The following is a 12,283-nucleotide window of genomic DNA, read 5'->3' on the forward strand; positions in this document are numbered from 1 at the left end:
GTCCCAAAGAGAGCTGGGAGGCAAGTCTGGAAGAGGAAAGAATCTCCTTAAAGCCCGGGAACCAACCAACCAGCCAATTGAAAACACATCATTGAAACAAAGCTGTTTAAATAATTTCTAAGAGGAGAGTACACGTTTGCCACATCCACAGCTCAAAATTTCCATATTGCATTCTCTTTCCAAAAAATGGAGTAACACAGACAGATGTCAGTTAACTTCCGACAGAACAAAAAGGAACCATTGTGATCTGGTGAGTTCACATGTGAGTGCTAAAATGCTAGAAAATAATTTGCTTTACACCAGACTGTGACAAGGATGTGACATGTATCATCTTACAGAGTCCTCACAACCTGCTGAAGAGGGTACTTTCTCTGTTTTATAGATGATGGTATAGAGGTTCAGAAAGGCTAAGTAACTTGCTCAAGGTCACACAGCTACTAAATAGCCACACCAGAACTTAGTCTTCTCAGGACACTAGTGGTCTTAACCCCACAGCCGCATCCCCTCCCCAAGGATGGACTGTTGTTGGCCTCAGTGTGCCGTTAGGCCACAGAGCAGCAATCCTTGTCCCCAGCATGGACAGGTGGCTTTATAGGCAGCACACGTGTGCGGGCTCAAGAAACCTTTCAGTCCCTGTTTACCCACAGACTCACAGCAGCTGCGGACAAATTATTTGACTTTCCTGGGTCCCGTTTTGATCAAACCGAACGTAATGGATTAGAGTTTTCAATCCAAGTCTCGTGGAACATTGACCGCTTACATTTTATACCTAGGGGGTTAGGGCAAAGGAGCCCAGACATGAGTGGTGCTCTGTCTGATTTCCTGGGTGGGGGAAGGAGTGGAATACATTTGTCAGCAAACCAGAACTGGGTGGCTCCACAGTTTCCTTTCATCGTGAAGATAATGAAATTCTACTGAATGTTACGTGATAGGGAAAGAGAAAGGGGAAGAGAGAGACTTTCAGGAATCAGGGGGGCTGGGGTGGCAGGAGGTTCATTTGAAACTGTTTACATAGTAACCACAATGAACATACTTAGGTGTTAAGCTTACTCAGGGCGCTTTGGAGGTGGGCAGCTAGTGGAGGTAATGGGAGGGAAGCTACATCCTTCCTCTCGAACCGACCACCACGGCACACAGCAGGCACTCAGTAGACGCTGGCAGAATTGAATTCAAATGAACACAGACTTGGATCAAACTGATAGAAGTTGAGCTGCTGCAGATGAAGGACTGTGTCAAAAAATGCTAACAATTTCTTTCCCTTGTTCCTAGCCACCCAGTCCACCGTAAGCCATTTTCAATCTCAAGATCGGTTCTTGTCCGTGTGAATGAGCGCACCTCTTCCCGCGGGATAACTGCAGGGGAGCCCTCCCTCTGCCTCTATCCCACGTTCTTGGAACCTGAACAAAGGTGAGCTGTCTGGGAGCGAAAAAATTCTTCTTGTTTTCATTTGTGTCCTTGCCCAGGGCAGTGACAAATACTGTTTCATAAGTTTCCGACTTACTTTCGAGCTCAAAGGATAAAGTGCTTTCACAAGAAAGACAAGAGAGGAAAGAAGGGAAGAGAATTTAAAATTAAAAAAATATATATATAAGTATATACATATATTTATATATAATTTATACATATTAAGATATTTATATATAATTATATATTTATATATAATTTTTACATATAATATATATTTATATATATAACTTATATATTTATATATTTATATTTATATAATTTTATTCAAGTAGCAGAGTCTTTTCTTCCCAGGAAAGGTGACAGTGTGCTACAGTCAGACCTAGAGATATCTGGAGATACTCTGGAGATACCAGGAGTAGCTGGTAAGTCAAGGAGTTCCTTTTGTACATTTATTCTAAAAACAAAATTTCAGAGTAAGCTCAGGTCTTCTGATTTCCAGCTGATGTTTCTCCCATGAAATCAAGTTGCCTCATGAGCCATGTTCCCATGCCACAAAAAAGGCTGGCACGTAATAGGTGCTCTGTTAATATTTGTTGAATAAATTAAAGAACAAAGGACAGAAAAAGTCTCAGAAGATAAGTACGGAAGGCCGTCAACATGAGTGGAGGGATTGGCTGACATTTAAAAAGTCTTGGGTATCTTTGAACTCAGGTCCGGAATAGCCCCTCCCTGTACTTCTCTGCCTTTCAGACGTCACCAGATATTCAAATCCTAGACCAAGGTTTTCTTCTCAGAAGCCCTCCCAGATCAACCCAGCCCACAGGGTTCCTTCTTTGGATTTCTTTCTTTCTTTCTTTTTTAAGTTTATTTATTTTGAGAGAGAGAGAGTGCATGCAAGTGGGTGGGGAAGGGGGTGGAGAAGGAGCAGAGAGAGAAAAAGAGAGAGAGAGAGAGAGAGAGAGAGAGAGAGAGAGAGAGAGAGAGAGAGACTCTAAGCAGGCTCCACGCTGTCAGCAGTGTGGAGCCCAATATGGGTTTCAAACCCACAAACTGCGAGTTCATGACCTGAGCCCAAATCAAGAGTTAGACATTTAACTGACTGAGCCACCCAGGTGCACCCCTTCTTTAGATTTCTAACAACCCTTATTACTACCACTTATTAACCATGTTCTGTCAGGTGGCAACTTCTGAAATTACTTAACCATCTATAGCCTTACAGTTACCTTTTCTGATGATCTCTTCACCTAGAACTGGAGGGTAGGGCCTGGCCTGCCCACACCTACCTCTGGATCTGTTTTTAGGGCACTGGAACAATGAAAGAATGACTTCCAGAACAATGAGTTGCTACAACTTGAGTATTTTTAAGCTAATATAATCACCAGTTCCTATATTAAACTTCTTCCAACTAGTTTAATGGTCAACGGAATCTTTGAGCTGTTCTTCTAGTGCCAGGGAGGCCAGTAAAAACTGCATAAGACTCTACTGAGGGAAAGACTGTAAGGAGGTACTGTCCCCTCAAAATACCCCATTAAAATTAAGGAAGGTACTTATCAAACCTCCAGATCCACCTACCTACCAGTTTACTGAAAATAGGAGGGAAAAAAAAGTTAAGCTGCACTATGAGAAAGCCATCACCAAAACCAGGACAAAAAACATTCCACAAGACAAATGATCTGATTTCTCCAACAAATCATGGCGGGAAAAGCTGGGAGGGGGAAGTTTTACAGAGTAACGATCATAAGAAACAGGTGAACCATGTTGGGATCCTGATTCAAACAGGCCCTCTTTGATTAAGAGTCACATACTCTATCTACTGAGCCAGCCAGGCACCCCTCCCCCCCCCCTCCCCCCCAAACGGATCTCTCTGAGACAAATTAACAAGAATTCCTTCATTATCACTGAAGAAGATGCAGTCCAAAGGCAAATTTGAATTTGGGGAAATCTGACTTTGGACCGAATATTAGATGATGTGAAGGAATTCTCGTTAGTCTTGTTAAGTGGGATGAGGCTTGGGGATTATGTTAAAAGAAAAAAAGTCCTTATCAGGTAGAGACATACACCGAAGTTCTGACAACTGAAATGACATGATGCTGAAAACGTGGTGCGGAGAGACTGGGAAGAGGTTAGCCATTGTTGATTCTGGATGCTGGGTGAGTAGAGGCGCTAATTATACCATTCTCTCTACTTTTCTAATGTGGGCAGATCACAAGGTGTTGTGTCTAACACACTAAATTGCCCAACTTAGCAAATGATAGTTTCCAGTGCTGATGAAGGTATAGTGAAATGGCATACTTGGAATTGTGGGTGACAGTGGAAATGACCATGATATCGAGAGATATCAACATCCACCAAGAGCAATATAAATATGCAGATGTCTCAGCCCAGTTTTCCTACATGTGTTAATTTACCAAATGAAAATAACGTGAAAGAAAATATTTTCAGAGCATTGTCATTTAATAGTGACTAAGGAGAGATACTAAGACTAGCTATTGAATATGGAGAATGTACTATGTGCCGGGAACCATACTAAATGCTTTATATACATCGAAACAACCCTTTGAGGAAAGTATCATTATTCTCCTGGCTAGTCTCCAAGATGGCACAGCTAAGAAATGGCAGAGCAGGAAATCGGGTGAGATTGGCTCCAGGGCCCACATTTTCTAGTCCTGTGCTAAGTTGCCCTGAAATCCAAGTGCTGGACAACAGGGCATGTTTAATTAAATTACAGGACATCCAGTGTAAGCAGTAGGAAGTTACTAATGAAGTCAAGCAACACGAAAAATGCTAAGCTAAAAAAAAGCAAGGGTGAAAGCCATTTATTAGAGCACCTACATAGCATGCATACATGTGGAAAGGCTGGTAGGGAAAACACACACAATAGAAATCATGGTTGTATCAATTATGCACCGTGTGGTGTGGTTATGTTCTTTTATAATGAAAACATTGCAGGGGAGAACAGTGAACCTAGGTGGGTAATAACTACAGGTAGAACCAAGGTATTTGGTAAATGGTGTTGCCATAAATATTGTCAACCATCAGTTTCTTCAAATCAGTTTTTTTTTTTTTTTTTGTTTCTTCTTTGGAAGCCTACCAAAAGTAAAGGAAGAAATATTTCTCTCCTCCCTCAAATATCTTTCCAATGACCTCTGCTAGGGATTCACCTACTTTGATCAGGAAGCAAGAATCATCCCATAGTTTCCCCTTGCAGCAGATGCTGAGTAAAATGTTACAGTATAAGACGGATGTCTTAAACATATCACAAGAGAAAAAAAGAAAAGACAGCTTAAATGAATTTATAAAGGATTGTTTTACGATAGAGGTTCCTTCTGAGTCTTGTGAAATCCTCTCACAGGTCATTTGTTATTAGCAAAGCACCAGAAGGCAGGAGATGCACTTCTTATCAGAGTCCAGTCCAGGCACATCCCAACTGCATCTAAGGGACTGCTAATCACCTCAGAATCCCATGCCACGGCTCAGCATCCTGGACTCATTCTCCTCCTCCCCCTCACCTTCCCTGGACAGACATATCCGACCAGCTCCCAGGGACAAGTTCACTGTGAGATTATGTATGTGGAAATGCTCTGGAATCTATAATAGCTCTACAGATGGGAGGTTATTCTGATTAAAAACCTGATACGTGCCCTTGTGTGTTTCTTCTGCCATAAATGAATTCCAGATATGTCCCTTGGGGAGGAGAAAGAACAACTAACTAGTTCTCAGGTTATTTTAACGTCCAGAATCAGGGTTGCCATAAATAATCAACCTTTTATGATGAAGCTTCTGTAGCTGCCAGGGGGATCATTATCACCTGAAAAAGGCACTAATCTGTGAGCCAAGCCACGTGACTAGGTGTGATTCTATGTGGTATTCGTCAGTACCTGTCACCAAGATAACAGCTTAATCTTGAATGGAGGAGGCAAGCATATTTTAGAGAAAGGCCTGCAAGAGATTCCCCTCTAAAGAGCTAATAAACAAAGAGAAAAGATCTCGGGGAAAAGAATGAAAACAAAACCGGCCAGACAGCCAGCTGGAAGAGAAGACTGAGCTAAAGCCACCGACCCTTCAGGGAGTTAGCACAACTTTTGTGGGAGATTATGGAAAAGCTACTGTTTCAAAGCCTCTGGACATCAGAGGAAAAAACACAAAGGAGAGTTTGCCGAACAGAGAGCTTTAAACAATTCAAGTTCAAACAAACAGAATTCCAGGAATTAGGAACAGAGGAAATTGCAAGGTGCTTTGCAAACCATTGCAAAGGAAAGGATGTTTAACTATTGAATGTCAGTGATAAAAATAAAGATCTTGTGGTGGTGGCGTTTATTTTGGAGGGGGAGGGGTGAGGTCAAGAAATAATAATAGTAATAGTAATTGTGATAATCAATGATTATATGACTGGCAGCTGGCCTTTTCTGAGCATTTCTTAGGGGCAACACTGTGCTGAGCACTTTGTAAATTTCATCTCTTTTAATCCCCACGACAGCCCTGTGAGCTCAGGCCTAACTCATGATCCCTTCGGAGATGAGGACTTGAGGCTCAGACAGGCTCCACAACGTCTTTGAGCTCACAGTGGCAGGACTGTGATTCAAATCCAGATTTGCTTAAAAACTCAGCCTTTGAACCATTTACACACAGGTATATAATTACCAGATCTCACACACCAGACTATTTTTAAAGATTATTGACAATTATAAAATTCAGAGCTGATGGCCAACTTGGTCAATGTCCTGGCTACTTGCCTTCCTTCTTAAAATGAAAAGAAAGAAATACTATTCAGTTCATTTTAGCAATTGCAAATGTTTTCTGGGAAATGTGGGAGGAAAGCAATTGGAGAAATCTGGGAAATTTTTCTTTATTTGCGGTCTATCATTATTAAGAGCTAATTATATACCAGGATTCTCAGAGTAGAACACATTAGCAGCATCACTGTTCAAAGATTCTTCTAACAACCCAGTGTTCACCTGTAAAAAGGGAATGAAACCTTGTGAGGTTGACAAGGTCAGGGTTAAACAGCCAGCTAATTGCTGAGCACTGTTAGGAACCCATATGCTGGAATCCAGCAGCCTGAGTCTGAATTCTGATTCTACTACTCATTGCTCTGGGATCCTGCGTGAGTAAATCTTTCTGAGCCTCAGTTTTCTTACCTATAAAATGGGGATGAAAACAGTTCATAGGGCTATTGTGAGGACTGAATGAGATAATGCATGGGAGGCCTAAGGGACAGCCAACAAAGTAGCCAGATGGCTTCATTTACAAAGACCCCTGCACTTCATGCCATGTTCTTCATAATGCGTACAAATTCAGGTGTGGAATGAGTAAATGTCATTTGCAAAAGCACCAAATTAAGAATCTTGCCCAATTCAAGACCTTGTTCTTCCCCCAAGCCATAGTCAGTGGTGGGGAAAGGGACACACTCTTTCTGTACGTTCTCTTCTGCTGGGTTTTGGTATTTAGTAAACATTGATGACACAATGGTAGCTTTTCCAACAAATTCCATTAGAATCTCAGAAACCCATCATCAGTAATAGACAGGTGGCAATGTTTTTTGTTTGTTTAGTTTTATTTTGTCACGCTGGTGAGAAGTGGCAAAAAGCTATTGCTCTCGATTATCACATGACAGCAACCCAGGAAACCTTCATTTTTATGGGCTTAACCGGGTCCAACTGTTCCAGTCATGACTTTTCATTGTTTATATTGTTGGCACCTGAAGTCAATTCTTCAAGGGCTCTGAGGACAGAAGGCTTATGCTGTGGGGCAATCTGGGGCTTTGACTCACTCAGCATCAGTTCCTCCTTTTTCTTTCATTTTCTCTGGGGAAATTGCCCCCCTCTCAGTGTTTGTGGTTTTAATGAGACTGAGCCCACTGTCAGTCCCCTCGGGAATACGTATGACTCAGGACAGGCCAATCAGCAGCCCCTTCTTTCTGATCACAGTGATTGGTCCAGGAAAGTCATGAGACCCAGTCCTGGGATTTTTGCAGGAAGAACTGGGCAAGAAAGTACCTGTAAATGAGAAGGGGGTAAGCTTAGAGATGTTGGTGGCTATATTTCCACCAGGAGAGAAGAACATAACTGAGAATGGAGGCAACACAGAGAAATATAAGCTGAGAGGTGGAGAGAGAAATTTCTGAGGAAAATTCGGACTTAGATCCAGCCATGCCTGCAGCCATAACTATTGGACTTTTCTGTTACATCAGCATAAATTCCTTTTCTACTTAAAGGAGTTTCAGTTGTGTTTCTGTCACTTGGAACTGGAAGAGTTTTTATTCAAATGCATACAAAAAGGTCTTTACCATATAAATGAGAATAGCACTTGCCTTCTTTCTCCCATGTATTGTTCAGGATTTATATTACATATCTAAGTCTTGCTTCCCTCAGTAAGATTGTAAGTTTCCTGAAGCCAGGAGACAAGTGTGACAACCCACTGATAAACTATCACATTTTGCCAAAACCAAGCCTAGGATGGCTGTGGAATCATTTTATACCAACATCAAAGATAAAAAAGCAGGAAAATGTTGAGGTTTTTTACAGGTGAAGTTTTAGAAACTGATGGCATGAGGAGTCAGAGGTCTCATAAGTGTCTGAAGCTGCCTCCAGCAGTTTTATTTGTATGATTGTTATCTCCTGAGCCTCCCACTACCCTGCACTTGACCATCTCAGTGGACAGGAAAACCCTTACTTAAGCTTCAGGCTAGAGTCCTAATTAGAGCGTAACAGTTTCCTACTTATCACTTGTAACATTAATAAACACTCATTCCCTCACTCACTCACTCACTTATAGACAGAGTGTGTGAATGGGGCACTCATTCCCTCACTCACTCACTCACTTATAGACAGAGTGTGTGAATGGGGGCAGGGGAGAGAGAGAGAGAGAAAGAGAGAGAGAGAGAGAGAGAGAGAGAGAGAGAGAGAGAGAGAGAATCCCAAGCAGGCTCCACACCACCAGCACAGAGCCCAACATGGGGCTGAATCCATGAACCGTGAGATCACAAGCTGAAATCAAGAGTTGGACACTTAGGGGCACCTGGGTGGCTCAGTTGGTTAAGCCTCAGACTTAGGCTTAGGTCATAATCTCACAGTTCGTGGGTTCAAGCCCCCCATCGGGCTCTGTGTTGTCAGCTGGGAGAGTGGAGCCTGCTTCGGATTCTGTGTCTCCCTCTCCCTGTGCCCCTACCCTGCTTGTGCTCTGTCTGTCTCTCTCTCTCAAAAATGAATAAACATTTGGGGCTATTGGGTGGCTCAGTCGGTTAAGTGTCCAACTTTGGCTCAGGTCATGTCTCTCAGCTCATGAGTTTGAGCCCCATGTCAGGTTCTGTGCTGATAGTTTGGAGCCTGGAGCCTGTTTCAGATTCTGTGTCTCCCTCTCTCTTTGCCCCTCCTCAACTCGCACTCTCTGTCTCTCATAAATAAATAAACATTTAAAAAAATGAATAAACATTAAAAAATGTTTAAAAGAAAGAGCTGGATGCTTAACTGACTGAGCCACTCAGGTACCCCAAACCCACTTTTAGTCTTTTCTTTTTTTTAACATTTATTTATTTTAGAGAGAGAGAGACAGAATGTGACCAGGGGAGGGACAGAAAGAGAGGAAGACACAGAATCTGAAGCAGGCTCCAGGCTGTCAGCACAGAGCCTGACACGGGGCTCGAACTCATAAACCACGAGATCATGACCTAGGCCGAAGTCAGATGCTTAACCAGCTGAGCCACCAGGTGCCCCAACCTACTTTTATTCTTAAAGAAAGATACACTACTCTAGATACTCTTCATGCACAAATGCTGACCACATTTGGGTAGGGTAATTTGTTTCGAAGGGTTTTTTAAAAAAAATTTAAACCTGTATTTCACATAGTACACCAGGATAAACTTCAAATGGATCAAAGATTTAAATGTAAATGTAAAAGCATTACAGTGCTAGAAGAAGTTGAGCAAATTCCTTGATGTAGGGAAGACTCTTGTATAACTCAACGTCCAGAAGAAAAGAAAACACTAATAGATCTTTTTATCATAAAATATAATAAAAAACCCTTCTATGTGCAAACAAAATGACAAGAATATCATAAGCAAAGTCAAAAGGAAAACTGGGAAAGTATATTTGTAACTCAGAAAGCTCTAATCTGCACAATATATAAGACCTCCTAGGAATCAAGAAGTGAAAGGACCAGGGCGCCAGCGTGGCTCAGTTGGTTAAGCATCCAACTCTTGATCTTGGTTCAGGCCATGATCTCACAGTTTGTGAATTGAGCCCCGTGTCGGGCTCTGCGCTGAGAGTGTGGACCCTGCTTGGGATTCTGTCTCTCCCTCTCTCCCTCTCTGTGCCCCTCTTACTTTCTCTCTCTCTCTCTTTCTCAAAAAAATAAATAAATAAATAAAAAGAAGTGAAGGACCAACAACTGTTTCTGTATGACTGTGTGTCTGATTAGTGTGAAAACATTCATGAGGAGCACAGCCACTTATTATGCATGAGTGTTTTAAGGGCTAGTAGAGTGAGTTAAGGACTTGGTAATTCAGGTTCAAATTTCAGTCCTGCCACTTTCTAGTCTGTGACTTGGGTGAGCTATTTCACCCTGTATGAGCCTCATTTTTCTCATCTGTAATATGAGGATTATAACAGGATCCACCGTGCAGTGCCATTACAAGGACCAAACACATGTGAATGTACTGGGTGACTGTCACAGAATGAGTGCTCAGTACATGTGTGCTGTTAGTATTCCAGTAGAGATTTTAAAATTAAGAACATAGAAAAAACCATAACCTAACCTTGAGATCTTGCAGATATTCAGGAGTAAGGACCATGTAAAGTAATAAAACAAGCATCTATTCTGTCTGTAAATTAGTAAGATCCTATCTTACAAATATGGTTGTGTTTGCAACAGCCATCAATATACATATTACTATTCCCCTTTTACAGATGAGGAGACTGAGACTCAGAGGGGCTAAATGACTTGCTTCAGGTGGCAGCTACTAAGTGATAAAACTAAGATTTAACTCCAGTTATGACTGGCTTTGAAAGCTGGGTGGGGTTTTTTTTTGTTTGTTTTGTTTTGTTTTGTTTTGTTTTTTGCTATGCCATTCTGTTTCTCTGTAATTTAAAGCTAAGATGGGGCGCCTGGGTGGCGCAGTCGGTTAAGCGTCCGACTTCAGCCAGGTCACGATCTCGCGGTCCGTGAGTTCGAGCCCCGCGTCGGCTCTGGGCTGATGGCTCGGAGCCTGGAGCCTGTTTCTGATTCTGTGTCTCCCTCTCTCTCTGCCCCTCCCCCGTTCATGCTCTGTCTCTCTCTGTCCCAAAAATAAATAAAAAACGTTGAAAAAAAAAAATTAAAGCTAAGAAATAAGTTGTCCAACTAAGCAGTTGCAGGAAAAGCTACCCAGAGTCACCAAAGTTCTAAAAATCCCAGCCCTCAGGTAGAGGGGCTCTGGGACTCTGGCCCAGAAGTAAAACTTGCTATCTATAGAGTCTTCTGAGTGGGAGGGAGAAGGATCTGGATTATAGCAGATCTTACCACATATTACTACTGATATTCCTTTGTATTGCTCAGAAGACAGAAACAAACGTTAAAGAGATCCGTGGTTGTGGGTGGAGGGGAACACTTACCACTATCTCTTTGGGACAGACTTTCACATGGCACAATTTTTATATGGCACATTTTGTCTGGGCTCCAGGTGAGTATACAACTGGGGGCTTTTCTCCAGCAGCCTGCCTGTCTGATGCATGACTGGGACAATAATGCCCCATATTTGGCCCAGATTGTTCAAAATCCATAGCTGGAATAGTCATGAAGCTCTCGCTATCCCTGAGGGCCCTACAGCTGAAACGAGGGCCTGCCTAAGATGGATAAAGGAGATCCCCTTACCCAGCCTCCCTTTAAGATGTAATGTCTTCTGAATGACAATCCCACACCGACATGGTTTTTCAGAACAGGCACAGAACTCCAACACTCTCTTCTGTGGAAATCCCATTACACATTCTTGTTGCCTTTACATCTTTGGAATGCTGATTTAAAAGCCTGCAGCTAAAATGTTCTAACAAATAGTGGGGCTGTCTTAGTTCTCTGAAACTGCAGTATTTCAGAGAAATGAGAGAGCATTTCAGAGAAAGGAGAGAGCCTTCCCGTCAGCCTCATCTATCAATGGGCTACATAAAGAAGGATTTGTTTTTGACCTCTAAGGATGATATCCACAGAACGTGAAGATTTTAGCAACATTCACCAAATCTACCAAATATAGGACCATCTACCAGCCCCCAAATAATAACAACAGGGTTTAGGGTTTACTATCTGCCAAGCACATTATGGTATTTTACAATGTCCCATAAGAAAGGTGCTGTGATCCCCGCATTTTACAGAAAGGGTAACTGAGACACAGAACGGATGTATAATTTCCTCATGGCACAGCTGGGGCTTGAACCCAAGTGTGTGTCTTGAGTCTATACTTTTAACCATAATGCTACCCTATAGCTCAAGATGATAATGGTGGAGGAGGTGGTGGTTGGTGGGGATGGTGCCAGTGGTCCTGGTGGTGCTAATGATAGTGATGATGACAATCCTATGTCCTTGGCCCCAAGCTAAACATTCCCCATACACTATCACATTAAGTCTGATCTTCCAGCAAGTTCCATTAGTTTCACTGCCTCCATCTATTACTTCCCACCTTGCCTGCCACGGTCCCAGCCCAAGCTGCCTTCATCTCTCACCTGGACTATGCGATAGTCTGCTAACTGTTCTCCCTGCTGCAAACCTTGTCTATACAATCTCACCACATTACAGCTGCCAGAAGGATCATTTGAATACTCATATCACAGTGCTAACCCTCCCGTGGTTTCCACTGCACTTAGACTGAGATCCCAATTCTTTGCCACAACTGATGAGGCCCCATGAGATCTGG

At 42.4% G+C, this 12,283-nt stretch overlaps 1 protein-coding gene and 1 long non-coding RNA gene across 7 annotated transcripts in view; one reads left to right on the top strand and one right to left on the bottom strand.

Moving 5' to 3' along the window:
- The window catches only part of ARHGEF3 (Rho guanine nucleotide exchange factor 3), a 305,486-nt gene that overhangs the window by 82,542 nt on the left and 210,661 nt on the right, over window positions 1–12,283 (bottom strand). The gene's annotated exons all lie outside the window — the stretch shown is intronic.
- LOC122214480 lies at window positions 1,280–5,493 on the top strand. The gene is made up of 3 exons (XR_006199899.1): window positions 1,280–1,407; window positions 1,759–1,829; window positions 4,760–5,493. It is a non-coding gene; the product is annotated as an uncharacterized LOC122214480 (long non-coding RNA).

The sequence above is a fragment of the Panthera leo genome, chromosome A2 (assembly GCF_018350215.1).
Source record: "Panthera leo isolate Ple1 chromosome A2, P.leo_Ple1_pat1.1, whole genome shotgun sequence".
Classification (NCBI taxonomy): Eukaryota; Metazoa; Chordata; class Mammalia; order Carnivora; family Felidae; genus Panthera; species Panthera leo.